The sequence below is a fragment of the Carassius auratus genome, unplaced genomic scaffold, assembly GCF_003368295.1.
Source record: "Carassius auratus strain Wakin unplaced genomic scaffold, ASM336829v1 scaf_tig00032445, whole genome shotgun sequence".
In the NCBI taxonomy this organism is placed as follows: Eukaryota; Metazoa; Chordata; class Actinopteri; order Cypriniformes; family Cyprinidae; genus Carassius; species Carassius auratus.
In genome coordinates, this window is record NW_020526001.1 from 339,632 (window position 1) to 346,753 (window position 7,122).

General features: G+C 43.3%; 1 pseudogene; it reads left to right on the plus strand.

Moving 5' to 3' along the window:
* The window catches only part of LOC113080891 (protocadherin Fat 3-like), a 57,726-nt pseudogene extending 54,228 nt beyond the window's left edge, over nucleotides 1-3,498 (plus strand).
* Nucleotides 3,499-7,122: the final 3,624 nt, after the last annotated feature.

Genomic DNA, 7,122 nt, shown 5'->3' on the forward strand with positions numbered 1-7,122 from the left:
TACCAGCCCTTTTTTGGTACACGACTTCCTCTGCTTGTGTGTGATCTTTTTGACTGATCCATAGTGACCTCTGAACTTTAGATGTGAAAGGTCAGGTTGTGTACTGTCATGTCATCTGCTCTGACTAACATCTTCCTTTTTTTTCTCTCTCTCTGTCTCCAGGATGGGTTTGGTGATGGGAAGGCAGTGAGCATGGCCCTTTGGGCAGGCATATGGGCCATTTTCCTACAATTGGCCCTTTTGCTCTTCTCTCCACCTCCAGGCCACTGTAAGGGTGAAAATTCCCGCCTACAGTTTACTCAACCACTGTACCATGCGTCGGTCTACGAGAACTCAGCCGCCCGCACCTACGCTGCCAGCCAGGTGCGCATGGGCGTCCCTCTCCAACATCACTCATGGGAGGTGAGATACCGCATCACCTCGGGGGATGAGGAAGGATTCTTCAAGGCTGAGGATTACACTCTGGGTGATTTCTGCTTCCTACGGATACGAACCAAAGGGGGGAATGCTGCTATCTTGAACCGTGAAGTTCAGGATAACTACTTATTGACAGTGAAAGCTTCCATTAAGGGGATACACTTGAGGCCTGGACTAAAGTTAGTGTGCAGGTGATGGATATGAATGACCTTCGACCCCTTTTCTCCCCTACCACATATTCAGTTACCATTGCGGAAAGCACACCCCTACGCACCAGCATAGCTCAGGTCACTGCCACAGATGCTGACATAGGATCGAATGGAGAGTTCTATTACTTTTTCAAGGAGCGAATGGAGGTGTTCGCTGTGCACCCAACTAGCGGAGTTGTTTCTCTGAGTGGGAAGCTAGATGTTGACACTCAAAGCCGCTATGATCTTGAGATTCAGGCTGTGGATCGGGGAATGAAGCTCTATGGGAATAATGGTGTAAGCAGTACAGCCAAACTGTTTGTTCATGTAGAACGGATTAACGAGCATGTGCCCACTTTGAGTATTGTTACATTAGCACCTGTATGGACCGAGAAGTCCCCCATTGTAGCTGTGGTCACTGCAGAGGATCTTGATGAAGGGACGAATGGAGAGATTGAAACTGTAAGCATTGTGGCTGGGGACCTTGTTGAGCTCTTCAGCATTGAAAGGACAGAGATGCCAAGTGAAGAAACGGGAGTTGAGGAAGTCAGTCAGAAAGGATCTAATGAGTTTGTCCTTCATGCAACAGAGCAGTTCAACTGGGACAGCTATCCGTATGGATTAAACCTCAGCTTACAGGCTCGGGATCGTGGAACACCTCAGAAGTTTTCTGCTGTGCACATAGTGCACTTACGACTGTCACTTCCAGCCCCAGCGGAAGTCACATTTCTGAAGCATGAATACGAGGTCATATTGAGTGAAGTGGCCCCTCCTGGAACTGTTGTGGAGGCTGTAAAACTCCATCCAGAGCCAGATGATGCTGAGTACATTCTGACTCCATCTGCTGATTCAGGGTTCTTCAGTATCAACACCATGACAGGTGTAATCAGCACAGCACGTTGGCTTACGCATCTCACACAGGAAGTATTTGAGCTAGAGGTCTTAGAAGTAGACAGTGACCTTAGGGTCAAGGTTAGAGTCATTCTTGAGGATGCCAATGACAATGCACCTTCATTTGCTCAGCAGTCTTATGAGGTATTTATCAATGAAAGTGTTGCTATAGGCACTGCTGTTGTTGTAGTGACTGCGTCTGATGGTGACCATGGGGAAAATGGCTACATCACATACAGCATGGCTAGCTTGACAACATTACCTTTCAGCGTGCAACAGTTCACCGGAGCAGTCATGACAACACAGGAGCTAGACTTTGAGTCATCTGTAGAGAGTTTCAGTTTTGTAGTTCGTGCTTCAGACTGGGGCTCCCCTTATAGGCGTGAGAGTGAAGTCAATGTCACTGTGCACCTAGAGAATGTTAACGATAACAAACCTCTATTTGAGAAAGTGGCCTGTGTTGGTGTGATCTCTCGAGAACTTCCGGTAGGTGAGGTTATCACCACAATGTCTGCCATAGACATTGATGAGCTAGAGCTAGTCAAATATAAGATCCTCTCAGGGAATGAGCGAGGCTACTTTGACTTAAATCCTGATTCTGGTGTCATGACCTTACATCACTCCCTAAACACTGCGGCGCCCAAAAACTTGTTCAGTCTAAAAATTACTGCTACAGATGGGGAACATTTTTCCGATCCTATGTTTGTGAACATATCCGTAGTGCAAGGGAAGTCACCGCCCAAGAGCTTTAGTTGTACCGAAACCAGAGTAGCCCAACGACTAGCTGAGAAACTTCTGAAGAAAGCCAAAGTTAGCAGTAAACCCAAAATGGAGGAAGGCTTTATTGACCTGTTCTCTGTGAACCGTCAAACGCCTCAATTTGACAAATCCTTCCCAACTGACATCACTGTGCATGAGGATGTGCAAGTTGGCACGAGTGTGTTTCAGGTAAAAGCCTTTGATGGAGACTCTGGGTTCAATGGACAACTCTTATACGCCATTGCTGATGGCAACACAGACAGTTGTTTTGCTATTGGAATTTTGAATGGCGTAATAAGCATCTTCCTTCCTCTAGACCGTGAGAGAACAGATCGTTATCTTCTAAACATCACATTGCATGATTTAGGCCAACCGCAAAGATCCTCCTGGAGGCTTCTTACAGTTTACATAGCAGATGCAAATGACAATGCACCTCAGTTTCTTCAAGATGGTGGCTACCAGGCTCGCATTGCTGAAAACACCCCCATTGGTACCGAAGTCATCCAAGTGGAAGCTACTGACAAAGATCAAGGCCTCAATGGCGAGATCCAGTATTCCCTACTCACCAGCACTTCACAGTTTGGCATTAACAGCTCCAGTGGGATTGTGTATGTTGCAGGTCAGCTGGACCGTGAGGTTGTTCCGTTCTTCATATTAAAAGTGGAAGCACGAGATCGAGCAGAGCGAGCAGCTCAACAGTTTTCTGTAACAACACTTAAAGTCTCACTCGAGGATGTTAATGATTGTCCACCTGCCTTTATCCCAAGTGTTGTCAGCGCCCGTGCACTAGAAGACCTCCCAGTGGGCACTGTCATTGCCTGGCTGGATACGCAAGACCCTGACCTGGGAATTGGAGGGCAGGTGCGATACTCGCTTGCTAACGACTATGATGGCCGTTTTGAGGTCGACAAGACTAGCGGCGCCATTCGTCTTACCAAGGAACTGGATTACGAAACTCAACAATTCTTCAACCTAACAGTTCGAGCAAAAGACAAAGGTCGACCGGTGTCTCTCCTGTCAGTTAGCTTTGTTGAACTGGAGGTGGTGGATGTTAATGAGAACCTGTACACGCCATATTTTTCGAACTTCGCCATGAATGGATCAGTAAAGGAAAGCGTTCAGATTGGGACTTCTGTGCTCCAGGTCTCGGCAAGGGATGATGACACTGGGAGGGATGGCGAGGTACAGTACTCCATACGTGACGGCAGTGGTCTTGGGAGATTCACCATTGAAGAAGAAACAGGTATGTGCTGATTATGTTTTTAATACTGAATAACATTGTCTTTTTTTGTAAAGTGCTTCCAATTTTGTTGCATATATTGTGGCTTCCTTGTACAGTTAGCTGCTGTCTTTCTTTCAGTGTGAGGTAAGGGGATAACATTTTAAGGTAACAAATCTTAATTTTTTTTCTCACAGGGGTTTTTCTGAGTCACACTATTGTGTTGTTTTAAGTAGCTCACTTTGCTTGTATAATCACTAGGTATTGCAGAGAGTTTATATGCTGTAGATAGATCCTGTAACATGGAAAAAAAACACTGAGTTATATGCCTCTCACAGTGACTTTCATGGGACACATAAATGAAGATTGAATAGGCTTCATTTGTTTGTCATTCACCTCAGGCCAGTTAAACACTGGATTGGCCTATATTTTATTTAGGTTGAGTTTTGACTGTTGAGATGGAGTGACTGAAGTGCGACTGAAATTTTAAAAAGTGTTATGGTTAATGTTTCATGCACTGTGTTCAATTCATGTGCACTGTGTTTTGATGGGATCTTTCCTTTTTTTCAGTTTTCTGTTAGAAAAAAGTGGGTACGTTTGCATATGTGTGTGTGTCTGCGAAAAATGATTTCAACATAAAGAAATATGTGTGTCTGTGGCAAAATGTGTGTGTGAGGTTGATTTATGTGTTAAGTCTCTGTCAGGTGGAGTGAATTACCGCACAAAGCTCTTTTATTTACATTTATTGCAGTTGTCATGTCATTCTGTCTGACCCACACACTTAACCTTCAGTTTTTTTCTCAGCTCCTTTTCTCTCACTCTGCCGTTTTCTCTCTTCCCTTGACAGTGCATTTTCAGTGATAGTATCTGGGTTTTTATTAGCGTTGCTTCTGAAGGCTTACTATTACTCATACTTGGGGCTAGGGATTTGAACTAATTCCCCAACTGTAAGTATTTAACTTCAGTATGTCACTTGAATTTTCACCTGAAAAGCGATAAACTTCCCATAGACTTACAAAGTAGGAATCATTCAAGCTTCATCTAGGGGCCAGGAAATCAGAGATGGGTGGGATCTTTTGACTTGTACCAGATAGAAGTGTCCTGTAAACCACCTGGCAACCACTTTCAGCAGCCAGCAACACATTAAAAACCAGTCCAAACTCCTTGGCAATGACATAGCAACATCCTGGCATTCACCCACCACACCCTAGCTGTTTACAAAGGTAAACACCACTCACATTTTTCCATGAGACAAGATGAAGTGTTTGTGTGTGTGAGAGAGATAGACAGAGAGAGAGAGAGAGAGATCTGTTAACCTCTAAGGTGGCATAAGTACAATAAACTGGAGTGGGTTGGATAAAATAACTGTTCCTGTTGGAAAATCCAGCTTTAAGCTGGTAGCTGTGTCTTGGAAGCTTATTTCTAGTAAATCCAAGAAGGTTATAAACTGGTGCAAGCTGTTTGATCAACTACAATGTAAGAAAAAAGCCAGCTTGACCATACCAAACTGTATGTTCTGATCTAAAATGGTCTACAACCTAGCACCATTTTATGTCCAAATTAGACCAGCAAGAAACCAGCTTCCATGTTTCAGTTGAAGCTGGATTTTTCTCATCAGGGGTTTGATAAAAGCAGTGCTGGGTAGTAATTGAGAACATGTAATCTGTATTATATAATAAGATTCCAAAAATTAAGTACTTGTACATGTTATCTACTCAATGGCAGTAAATAATTCATAATGTATTGTTTTACTGTAATTATTTTTTCTTTCTTAAATTTTTGTTTAAAAAAATCCTACCATTTAAATAAATTCATAAATGCAATACCTAATATGTGTAATCCAGCAGATTACGTTACTAACTACAGTTTTCATCATGTATTCTGTAATCAGCAATGGAGTGGGTTATTTACCTAGCATTAGTGGGTAATTTACCTAGCACTAAATAAGAGTGTGAATGATAGCGATTGTGTTTGTATCCTTATAGTTGAAACCGTGTGCCAAACAAATGAGGTTGACGAGACTTGTAACAGTGTAAATCGAGGGACTGAGGGAAAAAGGTGTGTGTGTGTTTGTGTGCCTACTCACCCGCAAGCTGCCTGAAACTGATCTGGAGGTTTCAAAACAACTCTCAGATCTCCCGTGGTCTTTCACCTCTCCTTGGAATGAGGAAATCAGAAAAAAGGAGAGAAAGCCATGAATATTTGTCCGTTTCTTTTAAGACTGAAACGAGAAGGTTCACCGTGGCCTTTAAAGGGTATGAATCACACACACTGGTGCAGAACCTTTTACTTTTTAAACCCTGCTACAACTCACTGACAGCAACAGAGCAAAGTATATCCAGCTCTGTACTTCAGTACCAAAAAAAAAAAACTTGGTTTGTGAGATTTGTGTCCTGGCAGCAGGTGGACCAGTGTCTGTCAGGAGTCGACTTTGAGTCTTTGAGGATATCATACCTGTCTTTTTCTCTTTTTTCTTTTTTTTCATGTAGATCTTTTCAGGTGTCATTTTAGGTTGTGATTTTGAGTTGTTAAGCTCATTTTGAGGCAAAATCCAACTAATTTAGGTTTGTCTTGGCTGCAGTGAACTTTTCAGCAATGGCTAACAAATTTATATTGATATTTTTCTCACATATACATTTTTCATACATTTGCATATTCGCACACTAACTGGCCAAACCCAGGGGGCAAAGGTTAGGAAACCCGTGTCAAAGGTCATGCACTTTGTCACTTTTCCAATGAAGAGACTGTTTGCATACAGCTGTTGTGTGTCTGTAAAGATTTGATGGAAAGAATGAGGACAAAACAGGGACTCAGCGAGAAGTGTCAGAACACAGAGGCAGTTTGCATGATGTACACCGCATGACATGCTTGCATGTTTGTAAGTGCGCATCCATAGACGCACACACATGCGCACACACGCACTCAAGGGACACACATTTTGCAGTAGACCAAGCAAGTAAGGGAATTTATTGCCCTTGTTGGCTCTGTGCTGGCATGAGCCATAAATCAACCGGGGATGGAGCGCAACTCTATAGATGCAATTACAGCTTAAAGAGCACATGCGCACACACAAATTGAAAGGAGACACTTCACACGTGTCTTTGTACATGCAATCATGACATGCCCAACACACACACATAAGAAGTCTCAGTCTGAAACCATAAGGCATCTTCTGACAAAACATGCACGTTATATCCAAAGGATTTTCTTTGCACTTGTGGCCAAGATGCGCTATATGCATTCTCAATACAGCTCGGAAGCTTCTATTGTTTTCACAGAACAAACAGCGATTCAAGGCTGCTCAGTTGTTCACAGAGCATCAAAAATGTCAAACACAGTGTGAAAAAAGCCCTTGCTCATTACAGCTGCCACTGAGCAGACGCTTTTCATCTGCAGGGACTTACAGTGTACTAATTGCACTGATGGTCCCTGCAGAGCTTCCTGGGGTTAAGTGCTTTGCGTACCACTGAAAGCATCCCGGCTTAAAGCCTTGTTATACTTTCACCTGGCTTTGCATCGTTAGCCTCCGCGGACTGCACGTACACCTCCCCAAAAGGAAGAGGCGTTTATATTTGTTGCATTTGCTGTTGAACTATTCTTTAAAACAACAGGGGATGACAATATGATATGGTCCACCACAAAAAAGTA